The 24356-nt window shown below is 42.3% G+C and overlaps 1 protein-coding gene and 1 long non-coding RNA gene across 2 annotated transcripts in view; one reads left to right on the forward strand and one right to left on the reverse strand.

Moving 5' to 3' along the window:
* LOC115192280 (phosphatase and actin regulator 1) overlaps positions 1–24356 on the forward strand; it is an 89441-nt gene that overhangs the window by 26221 nt on the left and 38864 nt on the right. The window lies entirely within an intron of this gene.
* LOC115192282 (uncharacterized) lies at positions 20757–21903 on the reverse strand. The gene is made up of 2 exons (XR_003877909.1): positions 21782–21903; positions 20757–21082 (listed from the first exon to the last, which is right to left on the reverse strand). It is a non-coding gene; the product is annotated as an uncharacterized LOC115192282 (long non-coding RNA).

Here is a 24356-nt window from a genome sequence, read left to right on the forward strand (position 1 = left end):
GTATAATACACCTGTCTCCGGATTACATCTTCAAACGAAGGGCAACCATGGCATCCGTGACAGAGAGGGAGAAGCGTCTATCCATGTATACGGGTAAGATAGTCTAGCTGACCCTGTGCATCATACCTCAATAACCCAGCATCAACAACCCAACTTAAAGATAACAATTGGTTGTTTGTGACCCAACTTACTGGGTCAAAATAACGCAATGTGTGTTCTGTCCAATATTTACCCAAATTGGGTTGTTTTTAACACAGTATTTTTTAGAGTGTTCTTTTATTTCCCCTAACCGACCTAGTCATGATTGCAGTAAAGTTTTGCTTACAGCTAGGTAGCACTATCAAGGTTGCTAGGTAGCACCATCAAGAGCATGACACTTTACCCATCTCTTCACATAGAAATGTTATCTACAGTACATTCAGAAAGTATTTCAGACCCCTTGACTTTTTCCACATTTTGTTTTGTTACAGCCTTATTCTAAAATTGATTAAATTAATTGTTTTCATCCTCAATCTACACACAATACCCCAAAATGACAAAGTGAAACAGGTTTTTAGAAATTTTAGCAAATATATTTTAAAATAAAAACAGAAATACCTTATTTACCGAAGTATTCAGACCCTTTGCTATGAGACTTGAAATTGAGCTCTGGTGCATCCTGTTTCCATTGATCATCCTTGAGATGTTTCTAAAAAACTTGATTGGAGTCCATCTGTGGTAAATTCAATTGATTGGACATGATTTCGAAAGGCACACACCTGTCTATATAAGGTCCCACAGTTGACAGTGCATGTCAGAGCAAAAACCAATCCATGAGGTTGAAGGAATTGTCCATACAGATCCGAGACACGATTGTATTGATGCACAGATCTGGGGAAGAGTACCAAAAAGATTCTGCAGCGTTGACGGTCCCCAAGAACACAGTGGCCTCCATCATTCTTAAATGGAAGGAATTTGGAACCAACAAGACTCTTCCTAGAGCAGGCCGCCCGGCCAAACTGAGAAGGGCCTTGGTCAGGGAGGTGAACCCGATGGTCACTCTGACAGAGCTCCAGAGCTCCTACATGGAGTTGGGAGAACCTTCCAGAAGGACAACCATCTCTGCAGCACTCCACCAATCAGGCTTTTCTGGTAGAGTGGCCAGACGGAAGCCACTCCTCAGTAAAAGGCACATGACAGCCCGCTTGGAGTTTGCCAAACGGCACCTAAAGGTCTCTCAGATCATGAGAAACAAGATTCTCTGGTCTGATGAAACCAAGATTGAACTCTTTGGCCTGAATGCCAAACGTCACGTCTGGAGGAAACCTGGTACCATCCCTATGATGAAGCATGGTGGTGGCAGCATCATGCTGTGGAGATGTTTTTCAGCGGCAGGGACTGGGAGACTAGTCAGGATCGAAGGAAAGATGAATGGAGCAAAGTACAGAGAGATCCTTGATGAAAACCTGCTCCAGAGCGCTCAGGACCTCGACTGGGGTGAAGGTTCACCTTCCAACAGGACAACGACCCTAAGCACACAGCCAAGACAACGCAGGAGTGACTTTGGGACAAGTCTCTGAATGTCATTGAGTGGCCCAGCCAGAGCCCGGACTTGAATCTGATCTAACATCTATGGTGAGACATCAAAATAGATTTGCAGCGACACTTCTCATCCAACCTGATAGAGCTTGAGAGGATCTGCAGAGAAGAATGGGAGAAACTCCCCAAATAGAGGTGTGCGAAGGTTGTAGCGTCATACCCAAGAAGACTTGAGGCTGTAATCGCTGACAAAGTAAAGGGTCTGAATACTTATGATATTTCAGTTTTTTATATTTTTTTAATACATTTGCAAAAATGTTATCCATTTTAGAATATGGCTGTAACGTAACAAAATGTGAAAAAAGTCAAGGGATCTGAATACTTTCCGAATGGACTGTACGTTCAGGTGAGTGATGCTCATGATCATCTTGTCTAGTTAGGTTATTTATTAGCACTGATCAGAACATTTTTGCCAGCATGTTAGGGGATTATTTTGCTCTTCCCCCATAGTTGCTTAGTAGCCTACTCTCGATCAAAAGCCTGTGACTTGTCTTAATCAATCAAAGACATTTTGTTTCACTGAATCTCTGTCTATTCATTTGATAAATGATCTGGTTGGCCAAATAAGTGGCAGTGTTATAGCTCATCTATTCATTTGCTCATCTATCACTGATTAGAAACATTTAGCATGCAATAATGTAGCCTAAGTCAAGTGTAGGCCTATTATTTTGCTCAATGGCATATAGGCAACTGCAAAAGCCCGCGGAGGTTGTGAAATATGAACATGAGACTCACATGCTTTTGAAAATATAGATTTCTATTATTTTCTACGGGTATCATGGTGAAGATACTCTCAATGTAAGACCCTACGCTTGCTCCCTAACAAAGCGGAGTGAGGGTAGAAAAGAGATGAAATGTGGATTAAAAAAAGCATGGGCTTGCCTTGGGCTCTGTTTCAAAATGTTTTAAAAAATTATGACAGCGGTTCCACACATTACCATGATGCAAGTTGTGTGGGTAAAACATTATTTGTATTTTATTCTGTTACTTCATTTAAATTCTTAGCCTACTATAAAATATGTGTGTTGACTTTGATCAGGGTAGCCTAAGTGTGTCTTGTCTGTTTTTTGATTTCATGTGCATGGCGCAGCCATGTAGCCTATAGGCTGCACAGACAGTAACATAATTAAACTCTTTTGAAAATACACTTTATTAGACTTATAATGTTTCTTAAGACCTGCCTAAAACAAATGAATAATGGTGTATATTCAATGGATTTATTAAAATAGACGTCCACCTGCATATACCCACGTCTACTCCCGCTCTTAAACTTGCCAGCATGTGCATGGGAGATTTAAAAGGCTTATCCCGGCACGATTGTGGTAAAAATGAGTATGAATTGGGTTCTAAAAAAACATTGCCAGATTTCTTTTTTACAGGCAATTTACCGTAAAGTCTGTCTGTAAAGGTGACAAGAGAGAGAGCTGGTGTTACTCATCGCCATGGAATAGTGACATGGCCAATCACATTGACACATGCAAACACACACATCCCAGGACTGTGTTGTCCTGCCACTTTGCATTTACTTCAGCACAACGAGAGAGAGAGAAATGGAGGGACTAGGAAGAAGAGAGAGTGAGAACTGAGGCCAGTGAAATGAGGGGATTTTGATGATGATTTTATATTCTCTCCCTCTTCCATTCATTTGCATTTTCACTTCTAGCAGCATCACACGTACAGCTCTGCTACTTTTTGTCTAAATGTGGTGCAGTCAACACAGAGAGAGAGAGAGAGAGCGAGAGAGAGAGAGAGAGAGAGACCATTTGAGTGTGTGGATCAAATCAAATGTTATTGGTCACATACACATGGTTAGCAGATGTTAATGTGAGTGTAGTGAAATGCTTGTGCTTTTAGTTCTGACCATGCAGTAATATCTAACAAGTAATATAACAAATTCACAACAACTACCTTATACACACAAATGTAAATGGATGAATAAGAATATGTACATATAAATATATGATATTTTTGGCCTTCCTGTGACATTGGGGGCTCTAGGTGTCCTGGAGGGCAGCTAGTTTGCCCCCGGTGATGCGTTGTGCAGACCACACTCACCTCTGGAGAGCCTTGCGGTTGAGGGCGGTACAGTTTGCCGTACCAGGTGGTGATACAGCCCGACAGGATGCTCTCGATTGTGCATCTGTAAAAGTTTGTGAGTGTTTTCGGTGACAAGCCAAATTTCTTCACCCTCCTGAGGTTGAAGAGGCGCTGTTGCTCCTTCTTCACCACGCTGTCTGTGTGGGTGGACCATTTCAGTATGTCCGTGATGTATGTCCGTGATGTCCCTCTGCTGTTTCCTGAAGTCCACGATCATCTCCTTTCTTTTGTTAACGTTGAGTCAGAGGTTATTTTCCTGATACCACACTCCGAGGGCCCTTACCTCCTCCCTGTAGGCCGTCTCGTTGTTGTTGGTAATCAGGCCTACCACTGTAGTGTCGTCTACAAACTTGATGATTGAGTTTGAAGTGTGCATGGCCACGCAGTCATGGGTGAACAGTGAGTACAAGAGAGGGCTGAGAAAGCACCCTTGTGGGTCCCCACTGTTGAGGATCAGCGGAGTGGAGATGTTGTTTCCTATCTTCACCACCTGGGGGCGGCTCGTCAGAAAGTCTAGGACCCAGTTGCACAGGGCGGGGTCGAGACCCAGGGTCTCTAGCTTAATGACGAGTTTTGTGTGTGTGCATTTGTGTTGGTGCACGTGTTTTTGTCTTTGAATACTGGTAGACATGCCTAATACACAATACATTATCCGGTGGGGATAGTATTGAGGCCACAGAGTAACTCAGCTAGTTCTCAGATCTTGATGTTTTGAATTATTTCCTTCCCTTAGCCACTGCTGGCTGTCTCCTATAGAAGAGGAGTGTTAACACTGTCAACGAATCAGGAGGAGAGCAGTGTAGTAGAGGAGAGGTTTGGAGAGTAGAGGACCATGTCCCTGATACTGACCCAATTAGACACTAAACACTTCTCAACCAATTTATAGTCTGCAGTAAATAAGGTGGCATGAGAGAACATTTGCATATTTTACTCAGCTACACTGGGAGGGGGGGGGGGGTTCTCTACATGACTTAGTGATGATTTCCTGGTGTGTCATCATGCCATGCCATAGATACACATAGTGTGGCATGGCTTAACCTGACCACGCCCCCGAGTAGGGTACAGCCATAAGGTACTCCCGTTACTCCCATGTAATATTGCCTACTTTACGGATAACCGGACAACGGCTGTATTCTTTTTTTTGTATCATTCTATAAACATTTTGGACATGCTTGGTTGGTCAAATATAACATACTTCCATGTCGTCCTAATCAACAAACTGAAGAGTAGGATTTTAAAAAATTATAAAGAGATAACTAATGTAAACTGTATTGTGTCCGTGTACCTTGTGTTTATATGAGCTGGAAGTAGAAGCCTAAGTATTGTTGTCCATTAGTTTACTCCAATTATGGGAAGGGGAGAGGTTGGGTTAGGGGAAAATAATAAAGGAAAAAATATATATATGGGGGATTGGAAATTATGCAAACAATTACATTGATTGAACCCACAATCTATCTGCAATATTAAAGCTGATCTACCCCTAAATAAATATATATATATATATATATATATATATATATATATATATATATATATATATACAATAAAACTACATCATATCTAAAAAAAAGTCCATAGAGGACATATGAACCAAAAAATTATTCCCTCGTTATTTTGAGATCATAACTTATTTATCTGATGATCAGGAGATAACAAAAGGGGTTTTGTCGAGATCACAAGATATTTTTCTCGTGTTCATGACATAACAAAAGATGTTCTGTCGAGATCATGAGATAAACTCTATAAATAGGAGTGGACGTATTGATGATAGATTGATAGTATGGCTAAGCCCCCGGTGGATCAGTGCATACATTGTAATTGATTGCTACAGTTAGGGATGGTACATTTCATCCTAACATCATGCTTTCATTTGTGTTTGGAGCTCATTGTCAGTTTATAAGTTAGAATGTTAGCAAGCTAAATGTCCCTTACCTTGAGCTAAGAGCTTGTGTGGGAGCTAAGCCCCCAGAGGCTGATGTCAGGATGCTGCTTTGTAGGCTGTTTCATATGTAAGGCTCCTTGCAGGCAAATTAGCTGTCAGCGCTTTATAGGTTGATGCATATAATCCAAAGTGGGTGAGCTCTATTTCTAGCAGGCTGATCAGATTCAATTAGCAGCCTCATAGGCTCATGTCAGGATGCTGCCTTGTAGGCTGTTTCATATGTAAGGCTCCTTGCAGACAGCCTAAAAGGCAGCATCCTGATTTATCAGCCTCTGAGGCTGCTATTGAATCTGATCAATCCCCCATATATCCACCTTTTTCCAATCCCCAATATATATATTTTCCTTTATTTTTTATTTTTTTCAATGGTGCCGGAGAGGATGCCTATCATTTTATTGGCTCTTAACCAACCGTGCTATTTTGTTTGTTATTTGTTTGTTCTAACTTATTTTGTACATAATGTTGCTGCTACCGTCGCTTATGACCGAAAAGAGCTTCTGGACATCAGAACAGCGATTACTCACCTTGAATTAGACAAATCATTTTTCTTTAATGAGTCGGATGAGAGGGATTTACTCCAAACACCCGATGTCACGACTTCCTCCGAAGTTGGTCCCTCTCCTTGTTCGGGCGACGTTTGGCGGTCGACGTCACCGGTCTTCTAGCCATCGCCGATCCACCCTTCATTTTCCATTTGTTTTGTCTTGTCTTCCCACACACCTGGTTTCAATCCCATCAATTACATGTTGTGTATTTAACCCTCTGTTCCCCCCATGTCCTTGTCCGGTATTGTTTATTGTAAGTGCTTGTGCACGTTATGTCTGGCGTGCGTCGGGTTATATACCCATTTATTGATTGTTCTGTTTTCCGGTGGGTTTTTATGATTAAACTGCGCCGTTGGAAACACAGTTTTTGCTCTCCTGCGTCTGACTTCTCTGCCGCCAGTACGCACCCCTTACACCCGAACAGGCCCCCATCCCTGTCATTCACAGGAGAAAGAGACAGATTTCGCGGAAGTAGATCGTGGTGCCTTCTGAGGATCAGGCGACGAGTGGCTAATCTGCCTTTGCCATCTGTCCTATTGGCCAATGTACAATTGCTAGATAACAAATTGTACGAACTAAAAGGACGTATATCCTACCAACGGGACATTAAAAACTGTAATATCTTATGTTTCAACGAGTTGTGGCTGAACGACGACATGAATAACATACAGCTGGCAGGTTATACACTGTATCGGCAGGATAGAACAGCAGCCTCTGGTAAGACAAGGGGTGGCGGTCTATGAATATTTGTAAACAATAGCTGGTGCACGATATCTAAGGAAGTCTCGAGGTTTTTCTCGCCTGATAAGTTGTAGACCACACTATCTACCTAAAGAGTTTTCATCTGTATTTTTCGTATGTAAATTCAGAGAGTTTCACATACCACCACAGACCGATGCACTAAGACCGTACTCAATGAGCTGTATACCACCATAAGCAAACAGGAAAACGCTCATCCAGAGCCGGCGCTCCTAGTGGTCAGGGGCTTTAATGCAGGGAAACTTCCATCCGTTTCACCTAATTTCAATCAGAATCTTAAATGTGCAACAAGAAGGAAAAAAACTCTAGACCACCTTTACTCCACACACAGAGAAACATACAAAGCTCTCCCTTGCTCTCCATTTGGAAAATCTGACCATAATTCTATCCTCCTGATTCCTGCTTACAAGCAAAAATTAAAGCAATAAGCACCAATAACTCAGTCAATAAAAAAGTGGTCAGATGAAGCAGATGCTAAGCTACAGGACTGTTTTGCTAGCACAGACTGGAATATGTTTCGAGATTCTTCCGATGGCATTGAAGAGTACACCACATCAGTCACTAGCTTCATCAATAAGTGCATCGATAACATCATCCCCACAGTGACCGTACGTACATACCCCAACCAGAAGCCATGGATTACAGGCAACATCCGCACTGAACTAAAGGGTAGAGCTGCCACTTTCAAGGAGCAGGACTCTAACCCGGAAGCTTATACGAAATCCCGCTATGCCCTCTGACAATCCATCAAACAGGCAGCGTCAATACAGGACTAAGATCAAATCGTACTACACCGGCTCCAACGCTCATTGGATGTGGCAGGGCTTGCAAATTATTACAGACTACAAATTGAAGCACAGCCGAGAGCTGCCCAGTGACACGAGCCTACCAGATGTGCTAAATTACTTCTATGCCCGCTTAGAGGCAAGTAACACTGAAACATGCATGAGAGCATCAGCTGTTCCAGAAGACTGTGTGATCACGCTCTCCGCAGCCGATGTGAGTAAGACCTTTAAACAGGTCAACATTCACAAGGCCGCAGGGCCAGACGGATTACCAGGACGTGTACTCCGAGCATGCACTGACCAACTGGCAAGTGTCTTCACTGACATTTTCAACCTCTCCCTGTCTCAGTCTGTAATACGAACATGTTTCAAGCAGACCACCATAGTCCCTGTGCCCAAGAACAATAATGCAACCTGCCTAACTTACTTCCAACCAGTAGCACTCATGTCTGTAGCCATGAAGTGCTTTGAAAGGCTGGCCATGGCTCACATCAACATCATTACCCCAGAAACCCTAGACCCACTCCAATTTGCGTACCGCCCCAACAGATCCATAGATGATCCACTATAATGCACTCCACACTGCCCTTTCACACCTGGACAAAAGCAGCACCTATGTGAGAATGCTATTCATTGACTACAGCTCAGCGTTCAACACCATAGTGCCCTTAAATCTCATCACTAAGCTAAGGACCCTGGGACTAAACACCTCCCTCTGCAACTGGATCCTGGACTTCCTGACGGGCCACCCTCAGGTGGTAAGGGTAGGTAACATCACATCCACCACTGCTCGGCCTCCGACCGTAAGGCACTACAGAGGGTAATGCATATGGCCCAGTACATCACCGGGGCCAAGCTTCCTGCCATCCAGGACCTCTATGCCAGGCGGTGTCAGAGGAAGGCCCTAAAAATGGTCAAAGACTCCAGGTACCCTTGTCATAGACTGTTCTCTCTGCTACCGCACGGCGGTACCGGAGCGCCAAGTCTAGGTCCAAGAGGCTTCTAAACAGCTTCTACCCCAAAGCCATAAGACTCCTGAACATCTAATCAAATGGCTACCCCAGACTATTTGAATTGCCCCCCCCCTTTACGCTGCTGCTACTCTCTGTTATTATCACTTTAATAACTCTACCTACATGTACATATTACCTCAATTACCTCGACAAACCGGTGCCTCCGCACATTGACTCTGTACCTGTACCCCCGTATAGCCTAGCTGTTGTTATTTTACTGCTGCTCTTTAATTATTTCTTACTTTTATTTCTTACTATTTGTAGTATTTTTCTTAACTGCATTGTTGGTTAAAGGCTTGTAAGTAAGCGTTTCAATGTAAGGTCTACAGCAAAATGTGATTTGATTTGATCAGCCTGCCAGGAATAGAGCGCACCCACTCTTGATCATATACATAATGCACTGACTGATAATCTGCCTGCAAGGAGCTTTACCTATGAAACAGCTTACAAGGCAGATCCTGGCTTATCAGCCTCTGAGGCTGCTAGCGATCTGATCAAGCTCTGAGGCAGAAATTGATTCTGATCAGCCTGTCAAGAATGGTGCTAACTAACCCTACTTTTAAGATGCCAAAAAGCTGTTGCGTACCGATTTGTTTGAACAATAGTATGAGAAAAGACCAGCAAATGAAGTTTCATCAACTGCTCAAGGACCAGGTTAAACAAACCTCATGGTTTCAGGCTATTATGCGGTGATGATGATCGAAAGCTGTGGGCTCAGGTTACACATTTATGTGTGTTCAAGCACTTCATCGCCGGTAATTTGCTCTGCATAAAACTTGCTAGTTAGCTTGTAGTAAGGACTAGTGAGCTGTATCCATCCAAATAACAGCTCTAAAATTATTCTGCATTTGGATATTTATACAAACCTGGAGATTCCACTTGTAGGTGTAGATACTGCCATAGGCTACTTTGGTTTGGTCCATTTGGTAGGGTTGTATCCCCAGATGGTCTCCGGCAAGTTGAAAGGACATATAGGCAAGCCAACAAGATTCAACTTTTCTAAATAACTAGACCGTTCAAGAGTAGGCAAAGACTGGAAGTAGTTACGCAACATTTCTCAGACTAGTGAATTAGATCGAGATGAACTTCTCTCGCTAGCCAGCCAGCTAACATCAGCTAACCGGCGAAAAAGCTAGGTTTAAAAAAAACAGTGACGTAAGTATAATGCGACAGCTTTACTAGCTTAACTGTCAGTGGATGGTTTGTCCTCGACTATATTCCCTGTCACCTTGCCGTTGTAAAATGCAATGTTCGCGCTTTCATTTTTGCGTGAATGCTGCCATCTAGCCACGGTTTTTGGTTTGGATAGGTTTTAATCGTCTCAGTGGGAACAACATCCCCTATACACTTCCTGATGATCTCAGTCACCGTGTCAGTGTATACGCCAATGTTATTCTCAGGGGCAACCTGGAACATATCCCAGTCCGAGTGATCAAAACTTTTTCGAAGCATGGATTACGATTTGTCAGACCAGCGTTGAACAGTCCATACCACGGATACTTCCTGTTTGAGTTTCTTCCTATATGAAGGGAGGCGCAGAATGGAGGCATGATCTGACTTGCCGAAGGGAGGGCGGGGGTGGGTCTTGTAGTCATCGCAGAAGGGAAAGTAGCATTGGTCAAAAGTTTTGGGCATTCGCTTTATTGAAGTCGCCAGCTACAATAAATGCGGCCTCAGTATATGCGGTTTCCAGTTTGCACAAAGTCCAGTGTAGTTCCTTAAGAGTTGTCTTGGTATCGGCTTGAGGGGGAATATATCCGGCTGTGATGATGACCAAAGTTAACCTGTTAGGGCTAGGGGGCAGTATTTACACGGCCGGATAAAAAACGTACCCGATTTAATCTGGTTACTACTCCTGCCCAGTAACTAGAATATGCATATAATTATTGGCTTTGGATAGAAAACACCCTTAAGTTTCTAAAACTGTTTGAATGGTGTCTGTGAGTATAACAGAACTCATATGGCAGGCAAAAACCTGAGAGGATTCTGAACAGGAAGTGGCCTGTCTGACAAGTTGTTGTTCTTCTTGCCTCTGTTTATTGAAGACTGAGGATCTTTGCTGTAACGTGACACTTCCTACGGCTCCCATAGGCTCTCAGAGCCCGGGAAAAAGCTGAACGATATCGAGGCAGCCCCAGGCTGAAACACATTATTGCTTTTGACAAGTGGCCGATCAGAGGACAATGGGCTTAGGCGCGTGCCGAGGTCGACCCCATGCTTTATTTTCTTTCGTCTGTTTACCTTAATGCAGATTCCCGGTCGGAATACTATCGCTTTTTTACGAGAAAAATGGCATAAAAATTGATTTTAAACAGCGGTTGACATGCTACGAAGTACGGTAATGGAATATTTAGACATTTTTTGTCACGAAATGCGTCATGCGCGTGACCCTTATTTACACTTCGGATAGTGTCTTGAACGCACGAACAAAACGCCGCTGTTTGGACATAACTATGGATTATTTTGAACCAAACCAACATTTGTTATTGAAGTAGAAGTCCTGGGAGTGCATTCTGACGAAGAACAGGAAAGGTAATCAAACTTTTCTAATAGTAAATCGGAGTTTGGTGAAGGCTAAACTTGCTGGGTGTCTAAATAGCTAGCCCTGTGATGCCGGGCTATCTACTTAGAATATTGCAAAATGTGCTTTCACCGAAAAGCTATTTTAAAATCGGACATATCGAGTGCATAGAGGAGTTCTGTATCTATAATTCTTAAAATAATTGTTATGCTTTTTGTGAACGTTTATCGTGAGTAATTTAGTAAATTGTTAGTAAATTCGCCGGAAGTTTGCGGGGGTATGCTAGTTCTGAACGTCACATGCTAATGTAAAAAGCTGGTTTTTGATATAAATATGAACTTGATTGAACAAAACATGCATGTATTGTATAACATAATGTCCTAGGGTTGTCATCTGATGAAGATCATCAAAGGTTAGTGCTGCATTTAGCTGTCTTCTGGGTTTATGTGACATTATATGCTAGCTTGAAAAATGGGTGTCTGATTATTTCTGGCTGGGTACTCTGCTGACATAATCTAATGTTTTTCTTTCGTTGTAAAGCCTTTTTGAAATCGGACAGTGTGGTTAGATTAACGAGAGTCTTGTCTTTAAAATGCTGTAAAATAGTCATATGTTTGAGAAATTGAAGTAATAGCATTTCTAAGGTATTTGAATAACGCGCCACAGGATTCCACTGGCTGTTATGTAGGTGGGACGATTTCATCTCCCGCCGGCCCTAGAGAGGTTAATTATCTTGGTAAGTAATGCGGTCTACATTTGATTGTGAGGTATTCTAGGTTGGGTGAACAAAAGGACTTGAGTTCCTGTATGTTACCACAATCACACCATGAGTAGTTAATCATGAAACATACACCTCCGCCTTTCTTTTTCCCAGAGAGTTCTTTATTCCTGTCTGTGTGGTGTACTGAGAACCCAGCTGGCTGTATGGATGGGGACAGTATATCCGGAGAGAGCCATGATTCCGTGAAACAGACTACATTACAGTCCCTGATGTCTCTCTGGAAGGAGATCCTCGCCCTGAGCTCATCTACTTTATTGAGGGACTGAACATTAGTGAGTAATATACTCAGAAGCGGTGGATGGTTTACACGCCTCCTGAGTTGGACTAAAAGTCCACTCTGAATACTGGAAGTGGAAGTGGAATCGCCTTGGGGGTTAGGATCCATTCAAAAAAGTCACATTTCTGAGCGAAATGCTGGTGAGTTACCACTGTTCTGATATCCAAAAGTTATTTCCGGCTGGATGTAATAATGCAAAAAATGTTCTGAGCTAATAATGTGAGAAAAAAAAGAATATATATATATATATATATACTGCAAAGTTGCTTAGGAAACAGGAACCAGGCGACCATGTCTATCAACGCCATCACGCCCCTGCTTGGGGGTGTGATCACTTTAACCATGCCTCGCTGTGTGTATCTATGTCATCGTCAGCACCTTTATGTCATTTTTTTTTAAAGGAGGGACACAGAGGAAGTAGGGGCGGGCCTTTGAAATTATTTTACTATTCAAATAATATATCATGACATATTTTGGGATATCCAGTCCCAAAAAATGTTGGTAAGTTAATTTTAAGGGGTCCATGTAGCACTGTAATTACATGTGTAATTACACTGTAACAAGTAGTTAATTGTAATTACTCATAGTTACACTGTAATAACAATATGTAACTGGTGGTAATTGCAGTCTGTAATTACAGATGTGTAACAACAAATGTGACCGACCGCCTCAATTCGGTCTTATGTAGCAACATTTTAAATGGTGTTTTTTTACATTGGTAAAAGTAGAGACTCAGAGCTAGAAAATGATATATCATACACTGCAGTTGAGAAACAATGGGAAAGATATTCTGCTTTGAAAATTTATCAATTTGTAACCCCACTTTTGAGAAAATGGCCCTTGAATGTTTTGGTACACCTACAGGAAAGCTCTTCTTTGTCTACACCCATTCAACATTGTTCACACCCTCATAAGCCTTAGCCCCACCTATCACTTTATGAACTCCAAGATGGCGTAGCAGTCGGACGTGTGTTTGTCTTGTCCCATGTAAATAGTTGGTTTCGGCGTTTTTTTTCGTATATATTTTTTATCTCACTTTCCACCTACGATCTAAATATACTTTCCTGCAACCCGCCTCACCCAATGTGGTACGGATCTGCTATTTGTATACGTTATAACTGGAACCTCCATCAGAAGATAGCCAGCTAACTAGCTAGTAGTTACTGTTGGCCAAGTCTAGCGGTCTTCACCTTTAGCTCGGACACCAGCCAGCTTTAACTCAGTCAATACCTGCCAGTCTGCACAGCGCGATATCAACTCAGAGTATATCGGACTGCTTTTCTCCACCACATCACCGGGTTCCTGCCGCAAGCTCTAGACCATTACACCGAATCATCGCAGCTAGCTAGCTATAACTGAGTAGCTACTGCTGGCTAACGCCTCTGTCCAAAAGCAAGCACCAGTTAGCCTTGAGCTAGCCTCGAGCTAGGCCCATCTCCCGGCTAGCCGAAGAGGTATACCCGCTAATTTGTGGGCTACAATACCTCTTTTTCCAATTGGCCTGGACCCTTTATTGCCAACACGAGCCCCACTGATCCATCACAACTGGTCTGCCGACATAATTGTCCGATGTGGTTTCAACAGGCTTTTCCGGTGCGATGTTGCCAAAGACCTATCTGCTAGCCCCAGCCCGCTAGCTTTCTGAACGCCGTGCCTCCCGCTCACCTAGCATAGTAGCGACTACCGAACGGCTCCATGACTCACCTATTGCTGCTCATTGGAACCTATGATCACTCGGCTACACATGCCTCTCTCTAATGTGAATATGCCGTGTCTTCTGCTGTTTCGGTTAGTTATCGTTTTATTTCACTGTAGAGCCCCTAGTCCAGTTTAACGTGCCTTAGATAGCTCTTTTGTCACACACCCCACACATGGGGAGACTTCACCTGGCTTAACTGGTGTCTCCAGAGATACAAGCTCTCTCATCGTCACTCAATGCCTAGGTTTACCCCAACTGTACTAACATCCTACCATACCCTTGTCTGTACATTATGCCCTGAATCTATTCTACCACGCCCAGAAATCTGCTCCTTTTATTCTGTTCCCAACGCACTAGACGACCAGTTCATATAGCCTTCAGCCATACCCTTATACTACTCCTCCTCTGTTGCTCTGGTGATGTAGAGGTTAACCCGGGCCCTGTAGCCCCCAGCTTTACACCTGTTCCCCAGGCACTTTCATTTGTTAACTTCTGTAACTGTAAAAGCCTTGGTTTCATGCATGTTAACATCAGAAGCCTCCTCCCTAAATTTGTTTTATTCACTGCTTTAGCACACTCCGCCAACCCTGATGTCCTAGCTGTGTCTGAATCCTGGCTTAGGAAGGCCACCTGTCATCGACCTTTGTGTAGGTGGCAAAGAAGTAAGGCACAGGAGAAAACAACTTGGTAGAACTGGAGTTGTTTAAAAATAATAAACAAACACAAACTCCAAAACCAACGTCCATAAAAATAACATGGGTAAAAATACCCGTAGCACACCAATACAAAAATACACAAAATCAATAACAAACAAAACAATCTCAGACAAGGACATGAGGGAAAACAGACGGTTAAATACACAACATGTAATGACTGGGATTGGAAACAGGTGTGTAGGAAAACAAGACAAAACCAATGGAAAATGAAAAATGGATCAGTGATGGCTAGAGGACCGGTGACGTCGATCGCCGAGCACCACCCGAGCACCACCAAAAATTCTGACATTTCCATCCCCAACTACAACATTTTCCGTCAACATAGAACTGCCAAAGGGGGTGGAGTTGCAATCTACTGCAGAGATAGCCTGCAGAGTTCTGTCATACTATCCAGGTCTGTGCCCAAACAGTTCGAGCTTCTACTTTTAAAAATCCACCTTTTCAGAAATAAGTCTCTCACTGTTGCCACTTGTTATAGACCCCCCTCAGCCCCCAGCTGTGCCCTGGACACCGTATGTGAATTGATTGCCCCCTATCTATCTTCAGAGTTTGTACTGTTTGGTGACCTAAACTGGGATATGCTTAGCACCCCGGCCATCCTACAATCTAAGCTAGATGGCCTCAATCTCACACAAATCATCAAGGAACCTACCAGGTACAACCCTAAATCCGTAAACACGGGCAATCTCATAGATATCAGCCTGACCAACTTGCCCTCTAAATACACCTCTGCTGTCGTCAACCAGGATCTCAGCGATCACTGCCTCATTGCCTGCGTCCGTAATGGGCCCGCGTTCAAACGACCACCTCTCATCACTGTCAAACCCTCCCTAAAACACTTCAGCGAGCAGGCCTTTCTAATCGACCTGGCCCGGGTGTCCTGGAAGGATACTGACCTCATCCCATCAGTAGAGGATGCCTGGTTGTTCTTTAAAAGTGCTTTCCTCACCATCTAAAATAAGCATACCCCATTCAAAAATGTAGAACTAAGAACAGATATAGCCCTTGGTTCACTCCAGACTTGACTGCCTTTGACCAGCACAAAAACATCCTGTGGTATACTGCATTAGCATCGAATAGCCCCTGCAATATGTAACTTTTCAGGGTAGTCAGGAACCAATATACACAGTCAGTTAGGAAAGCTAAGGCTAGCTTTTTCAAACAGAAATTTGCATCCTGTAGCACTAATTCTAAAAAGTTTTGGGACACCGTAAAATACATGGAGAATAAGAGCACCTCCTCCCAGCTGCCCACTGCACTGAGGCTAGAAAACACTGATAAATCCACGATAATCGAGAATTTCAATAATAGTTTTTCTACGTCTGCCCCCCCCCCCTAGCTGATGTTCTGAAAGAGCTGCAAAATCTGGATCACTACAAATCAGCTGAGCTAGACAATCCGGACCCTTTCTTTCTAAAATTATCCGCCGAAATTGTTACAACCCCTATTACTAGCCTGTTCAACTTCTCTTTCATATCGTCTGAGACCCCTAAAGATTGGAAAGCTGCCGCGGTCATCCCCCTCTTCAAAGGGAGAGACACTCTAGACCCAAACTGTTATAGACCTATATCCATCCTGCCCTTCCTTTCTAAAGTCTTCGAAAGCCAAGTTAACAAATAGATCACCTACCATTTCGAATCCCACCGTACCTTCTCCTCTATGCAATCTGGGTTCCGAGCTGGTCATGGGTGCACCTCAGCCACGCTCAAGGTCCTAAACGATATCATAAGCGCCATAGATATAAGACAGTACTGTGCAGCCATTATCATTGACCTGGCCAAGGCTTTCGACTCTGTCAATCACCGCATTCTTGTCGGCAGACTCAATAGCCCTGGTATCTCAAATGACTGCTTCGCCTGGTTCACCAACTACTTCTCAGACAGAGTTCAGTGTGTTAAATCAGAGGGCCTGTTGTCCGGACCTCTGGCAGTGTCTATGGGGGTACCACAGGGTTCAATTCTCTGGCCGACTCTTTTCTCTCTATATATCAATGATGTCGCTCTTGCTGTTGGTGATTCTCTGATCCACCTCTCCGCAGACGACACCATTCTGTATACATCTGGCCCTTCCTTGGACACTGTGTTAACAAACCTCCAAGCGAGCTTCAATGCCATACAACACTCCTTCTTTGGCCTCCAACTGCTCTTAAACGCTAGTAAAAGTAAAAGTAAATGCATGCTCTTCAAACTATTGCTGCCCGCACCCGCCCACCCGCCTAGCATCGCTACTCTGGACGGTTCTGACTTAGAATATGTGGACAACTACATATACCTAGGTGTCTGGTTAGACTGTAAACTCTCCTTACAGACTCAGATTAAGCATCTCCAATCCAAAATAATTAAATCTAGAATCAGCTTCCTATTTCGCAACATAGCCTCCTTCATTCATGCTGCCAAACATACCCTCATAAAACTGACTATCCTATTGATCCTTGACTTCGGCGATGTGATTTACAAAATAGCCTCCGACACTCTACTCAGCAAATTTAATGTAGTCTATCACAGTGCCATCCGTTTTGTCACCAAAGCCCCATATACTACCCACCACTGCGACCTGTATGCTCTCGTTGGCTGGCCCTCGCTACATATTTGTCGCCAAATCCACTGACTCCAGGTCATCTATAAGTCTTTGCTAGGTAAAGACCTGCCTTATCTCAGTTCATTGGTTACCATAGCAACACCCACCCGTAGCACGCACTCCAGCAGGTATATTTCACTGGTCATCCCCAAAGCTAACACCTCATTTGGCCGCCTTTCCTTCCAGTTCTCTGCTGCCAATGACTGGAACGAATTGCAAAAATCACTGAAGCTGGAGACACATATCTCCCTCACTAACTTTAAGCATCAGCTGTCAGAGCAGCTTACAGATCACTGTACCTATACACAGCCGATCTGTAAATATCACACCCACCTACCTCATCCCCATTTTGTTATTTATTTATTTTTGCTTTTTTTGCACCCCAGTATCTCTACTTGCACATCATCATCTGCACATCTATCACTCTAGTGTTAATGCTAAATTGTAATTATTTTGCCACTATGGCCTATTTATTGCCTTACCTCCCTGATCTTACTACATTTGCACCCACTGTACATAGATTTGTCTGTTGTGTTATTGACTGTACATTTGCTTATCCCATTTGTAATTCTGTGTTGTTGTTTTTTGTCGCACTGCTTTGCTTTATCTTGGCCAGGTCGCAGTTGTAAATGAGAACTTATTCTCAACTGGCCTACCTGGTTAAATTAAGGTGAAATATATATTTTTTTAGATTCACATGTGAGGCCATGTGCTTAACAGAGTGAGTAGTGTAGTAAACAACCAAATATTTCAAGACTAAATGTGGTAAAGGTTGTAGCCTACAATAAGGAAAAGCTCCAGGTATATCTAGACCTTGGCCTATATCCTAATCGGACTTTGGTGCAGGTCATGTTGTTCTTCACATTACCGTCTCTGGTAAACAAACACTATATCAAATAAAATCTGTATAAGTGTATTTGTCACATGCACAGGATACAGAAGGTGTAAACGGTACAGTGAAATGGTTACTTGCATAGTAGAAATGTCAAAAATAGAAAATGTCCAGATAAAAATATCTAATACATATTTTATAATAATTAGATGATGCTTACCCGACACACTTGTCTAAATTGATGGGTGATGTGAAAGAAATGCTATAACCACCCCCCAGCCACATTTAGCTAATGGATGGGTCACTATGTACACATTTTCTTGAAATACAATAGATGGTTGTAATCATACCTGGCTAACTTGATGGGTCATGTAATCATCCGAAAAATTGAGTCTTTTGTTTAGACATGTAGCTAGATAAACAATGAACCGGCATAGTCCAAACTCATACTACTACCAATACAAACCTTGTCATAGCTGTAATATGAATCTGCAGGTAGCTAAAGATAACCAACTAGGTTAAATGTTAGCTAGCTAACATTAGGCTATAACTAGCAATGCAAATGGTTTCTGATTCAAAAAAAATATTACTACACCGATCATACACGTAACATTAGCTAGTGAGCCAGCAAACTACCGTTTGCTAGTGTAACCGATGTGAAATGGCTAGTTAGTTAGCGGTGGTGCGCGCTAATAGCGTTTCAATCAGTGACGTCACTCGCTCTGAGACTTGAAGTAGGGTTTCCCCTTGCGTTGCAAGGCTTTTGTGGCGCGATGGGTAACGATGCTTTGGTGGGTGTCAGTTGTTGATGTGTGCAAGGGTCCCTGGTTCGAGCCCAGGTTGGGGCGAAGAGCAATGTAACTGTGTAGGTCCCGTCCCTCTCTTCGCCCCAACCTGGGCTCGAACCAGGGACCCTTGCACACATCAACAACTGACACCCCACGAAGCATCGTTACCCATCGCGCCACAAAAGCCGCGGCCCTTGCAACGCAAGGGGAAACCCTACTTCAAGTCTCAGAGCGAGTGACGTCACTGATTGAAATGCTATTGGCGCGCACCACCGCTAATTAACTAGCCATTTCACATCGGTTACACTAGCTAGCTAACATTACACTTTAACTTGCAATGAAGAAGACTTTCTGACAAAATTATAAACTTATAATATCTGAAAATGTAGCTATACTCTTGCCCGTATACATGGATGAACGCTTCATGGCAGACTGGAACCCTTTAACTCCATTTTGTTTGTAGCTACATCTTGTTGGCCAGCGTTGTGTCAAGTCACTCCGTTTCACATTGACCGTGGCGTTTGCAGAAAGGAGCCCATCACTTTTTCCAATTGATCTGTCGAGAGCACCTGCTAAATTCAGGGCATCAATGTTAGTGAGAAAAGTAGCAAAACTTTTGTAGTTCTTGATGGCTAACGTTATATCTTTCAAAAACGCTGCAGTAGAAAGGACTATCAACATATACTGAGCAGCTCACATTATAGACAGAAGCATGCTACATGAAAGACCAACCCAAACTCATCTCCTGGCAAGTCCAGCCAATCCAATCATGGCTATTGGGAAGGTTCCTGTTTTTTTCTGTGGCTGAACCAACTCGGCTCGTAATTTATTGTTAAATTAAATTGGAATACAAGTTTGTTATTAAGGCACATGAAGTTCACATGTTCCAGAAGGCATTTCTGCCAAAAAATGCATTTAGATTTTATTTTTATTTTTAAGACGTTCATATGTCTCTCCTGTGAAGTAGTGACGAGCGACATACACATAGCTTCCTGAAACCGGTCACAAATGCTTATTACCATGCTTGCTACAAATCCACTAAATTCACCAATTTAGCGTTTTGTTTCTTCTCAGCTGCATCCAATTCATTAACAAGGTTGTACTCTCTCGTGGACAGATGCTATGGGTGTCCAAGATTAGAAATATTGGAGGTTCAATAGGCTCTAGTTACCTACCGTGAATGTGCACTCTTCAACATCTCCACTCAATGTTGTTTCTAGCAGTTGCCCCCTAAAAGTGTATCATCTGGGTTAACGTGGTTGACTTTACAAAAACAGATCAGATATAGGTCAACCTCACTGACTGATGTCTACTATACGGGTGTCATCCCAGATTATAATTTAACAAATGACTTATAATTCATGTGTATGTTACCCATTAGGACAACCTGAACCTACTAGCCATCCAAGTGGGAGTATAAACCCACTAGTACACCACAGAGTACATGTACTATCTGCATAAGTACAATGTAATTACTATGTGTTACACAGGATTTAGCTAGTTAAAATGAAGTGTATCTTGAGGGCTACTTACTTGTAATTAATGTCTACTTATATTGTACATTACACATCCTGAAAACCTGGCCCTCATTTTAAGGAAAGTGCCATCCGAGTGGGAGGATAAACACACTAGTACACCAGAGTACATGTAATAAATGTATAAGTGCAATGTAATTACTAGGTGTTACACAGGATTTAGTTAGTTGAAATTAAGTGTATCTTGAGGGTTACTTATGTGTAATTATTATGTGTACCTACATAGTACGTTACCTAGACATATCGTTACCTATTAGCAATTACCATATACTTACTACTCATTACCAAGTGAAAACAAACAAAAGATGAGCTTATAGTTCAGTCAACTTTATTGCAACATGTAAAAATACCTTACATTTCTTACAAAGAATAGGGATGTTTGTTGTTGGGTTAATTAGAATAAGCAAAGATATAGGCCTACTCAATAACATAAAATAACTATTTTAATAGTGGTGACTAAAATCTGCAGCCTATAATATGGTGAGTAGTCTAGTTAGCTAGCTAGCAAAAACGTGAGTGTCTTTTTCTACCTTTTTTAACATTACAAGTAACAACAGAAGTCGACAACATCTGTGTCTTCATCTGCTTCTTTCTTGTAAGCATTTTCCCATCCTGGAGTCTGAGACCTTGTGGGAATCTGTGGTAGAGAACAAATATGTATGACAATTTAGCAAAGACACTCTACAATTAGCCAACTATAGTAGCTAGCTATCATCAGAGAAGGTATAGAAACCTTCCTCCAATATGTCTGTTATCATCATTATCATGATTTCTAGCTATCATTTAGGATTTAGACCTAGCTACCTAGTTGTTGTGTTATCCAGCAAGCATTATATATAATGGTGCTTGCTAACACTAATAAACTAGCTGTTAACATTGAAAAGGAACTACTCATAGATGTGTTGACACAAACAGATAGATAGCTAGCTAATGTTAACATGCTGGGTGTGTCTCACGTAATACCCTTGGATACCATACGGACACCCTGAGAACAAGGTTCATGTAAAATAAGACCATCGAGCCCAGCTAGCTAACTATTTGCCAGATTTAGGTAGCTAGCTAGTTAACATTAGCTTTTAAGGCATGGAAAGTTTTTATTGTAGATATTAATTAACTAAGTTAGCTAGCTACCAAAAACGGCAGCTAACGTTTGCTAGCTATGGTTTAGAATAGGTAGTTGTCTAGCTCATGTTTTCCAGCTAGCAAGCTATCGTTTGCTAGTTAGCCAACAGTAAGCTAGCTAGCTGGCAAACTCTAGCTAGCTAGATAACTACCTATGCTAAATAGACCAGCACAATTACTGCATCCAAAAAGCAAAACAAAGTGCATGGAAAACCTTCTCTCTCCTGTTTTTGTCTCCTCTACAACACTTATTTTGCAGCAATCTCTTATGTCTGGATTTTCCACACAACATTCTTCTTGATCCCGGTTCTTTGCGTACTGTCACTATAAGTCAGTGTCAACAGAAATTGTGGGCACATTCGAGGTCGTTGTTATTTCAAGCTCGTTGCGCAGATGGGCATATCTTGAAGTGATGCCTTAATTCCTGGGATGAATAAATAAGTGTGCCAATGCATCCTAAAAGTGAGAATGTTCTTCAACCGTGAAACCCTTGCAAGGTTACATGATGAAATAAGAGATTGTCTTATGACCATTTTAGTGCATTTATAAACTATTATTCAACCAAGCTTATAGGCTCACAATTTGGCAAGCACTGAATGACTATCTCACAATTTTAGCCATAACTGTTTATTCATGTGTTAAAAATATTTGATTGATGCTTAATTAAGTAATTCACACATTGGCAAGCCCTGCTCTCCTTAGTTACTGTTGCTTTCCAGGACAAATGCACGTGAAATTATTTACCTATGTAAACATTCCATTTTATTTTAACCTCACATTTTTGCCATAGCACTCATACGCTTCCATGCATTTCAAACAAAAGCTGGACCTGGACATTACACTTCAGAGTCCTTTATACCAGAGTTGTGTCAATGAGGTGGTTGATTTTCAATTGGTTAACACTTGATTTGTGCAGTCTGAAAATTTCCGGATTTTCAATTAACTGTGCCCATCCCTAAGAGGTAGAGGGTAAAAAGTGAACCTGAAAAGTGAACCTCTCTCTCTCTCTCTCTCTCTCTCTCTCTCTCGCAGAACAAGCTTTACAATCTTAACCTCTGCCCACCACCCTCAGCTAGACTCATGTTCTCATCTTAAAGCCTAAATTAGCCACACCAAGTTAGACGGTACGAAGATTAATCTCTTTGGCCTGATTTATGGCATGGAGGAGATGAAAGGAAGTATTTGGTCTGTTTTACACAGCCATGGGGGAAGATGGCAGCGGATGGCAGCTCAGAGCTTAACATCGCACAGTGACGTCATCTTTCTGAAAACATGAAGTACTGATGCTTCCGACCAAAAAACGCCTTTTATTGGTCAAAGTTTAATACAGGTGCGTTGTGTAGTTCTTAAACCCTGTGCAGACTGGCATGCACTACACAGACACAATAGTGGAAAGAATACAGTTTATTCCTGTTCAATGAAAAAGCTCACTGTGCAGACTGGTTTGCTACAGGAGCTGCCCAGTGGTGCCACTATTGATTGTGGTGTTGGCACAGACCTGCAGGATGGCACAGTGCAAACAGTAGACCCAGTCAGTCATAGCATGACCTGCTCCGATCAATATCCTACCGCCTAGCCCCACTGACTGCACACACACAAGTGCACACAAGCGCACACACACACACACACACACACACACACACACACACACACACACACACACACACACACACACACACACACACACACACACACACACACACACACACACACACACACAATAACAGACAGGGTCAAACACCACAGCCACAGGAATAAATGTGATTCCACTATAATCAATAGGATGTGAAGGGAACGTAATGTTTAATTTACAATGTGACAAAATGAGAGACTGACGATCGCAGACAGTAAGAGGGGTTTAGTTACGCCCACGTACTGATCAAAAGGGATCAGAACATAACAATATTCCCACTCACAAGCCCTCCCTTACTCTCTCGCTCTCTTTCTCTCTCTAAAACACACTTTAGTCTCCTTGTCACATTCGCATCCTTTCTCCTTCTCTCTCCATTTTTTAAATCTCTCTACTTTCTCTCCACCCTCCTACTTCCCTCTCTTGTTTTGATGACTAATCCCTTGTTACACTTCTGTTCTTTCCAGTCCTGTTCTCCAGGAGTTGAGATCAGAGGAATAGCACAGAATATTGATTTCCACTCCTTTTCTCCTCCCCACTTCTGGGTATTTGTTGTTCTTATTGAGCTAAAGGAATACAATACAGGAGTCTATAATTAGCTATTATGCTGCCTCATGCAATCTCCATAGTCTCTAAAACCTCTTGTAGACAGAAACAGGATCTACAGTTCTTGATTTTTTTCCACATTTTGTTACGTTACAGCCTTATTCTAAAATTGATTAAATACAAAAAAATCCTCATCAATCTACACACAATACCCCATAATAACAAAGCAAAAACAGGTTTTTTGAATTTTTTTGCAATGTATAAAAAAACAAAAAACTGAAATACCTTATTTACATAAGTATTCAGACCCTTTGCTATGAGACTCAAAATTGAGCTCAGGTGCATCCTGTTTCCATTGATCATCCTTCAGAACTTGGAGTCCACCTGTGGTAAATTTAATTGATTGGACATGATTTGTAAAGGCACACATCTGTCTATATAAGGTCCAACAGTTGACAGTGCATGTCAGAGCAAAAACCAAGCCATGAGGTCGAAGGAATTTTCTATAGAGCACCGAGACAGGATTGTGTCGAGGCACAGATCTGGGGAAGTGTAGGTTACAAAAACATTTCTGCAGCATTGAAGGTCCCCAAGAACACAGTGGCCTCCATCA

This window comes from Salmo trutta, chromosome 4 (genome assembly GCF_901001165.1).
Source record: "Salmo trutta chromosome 4, fSalTru1.1, whole genome shotgun sequence".
Lineage (NCBI taxonomy): Eukaryota > Metazoa > Chordata > Actinopteri > Salmoniformes > Salmonidae > Salmo > Salmo trutta.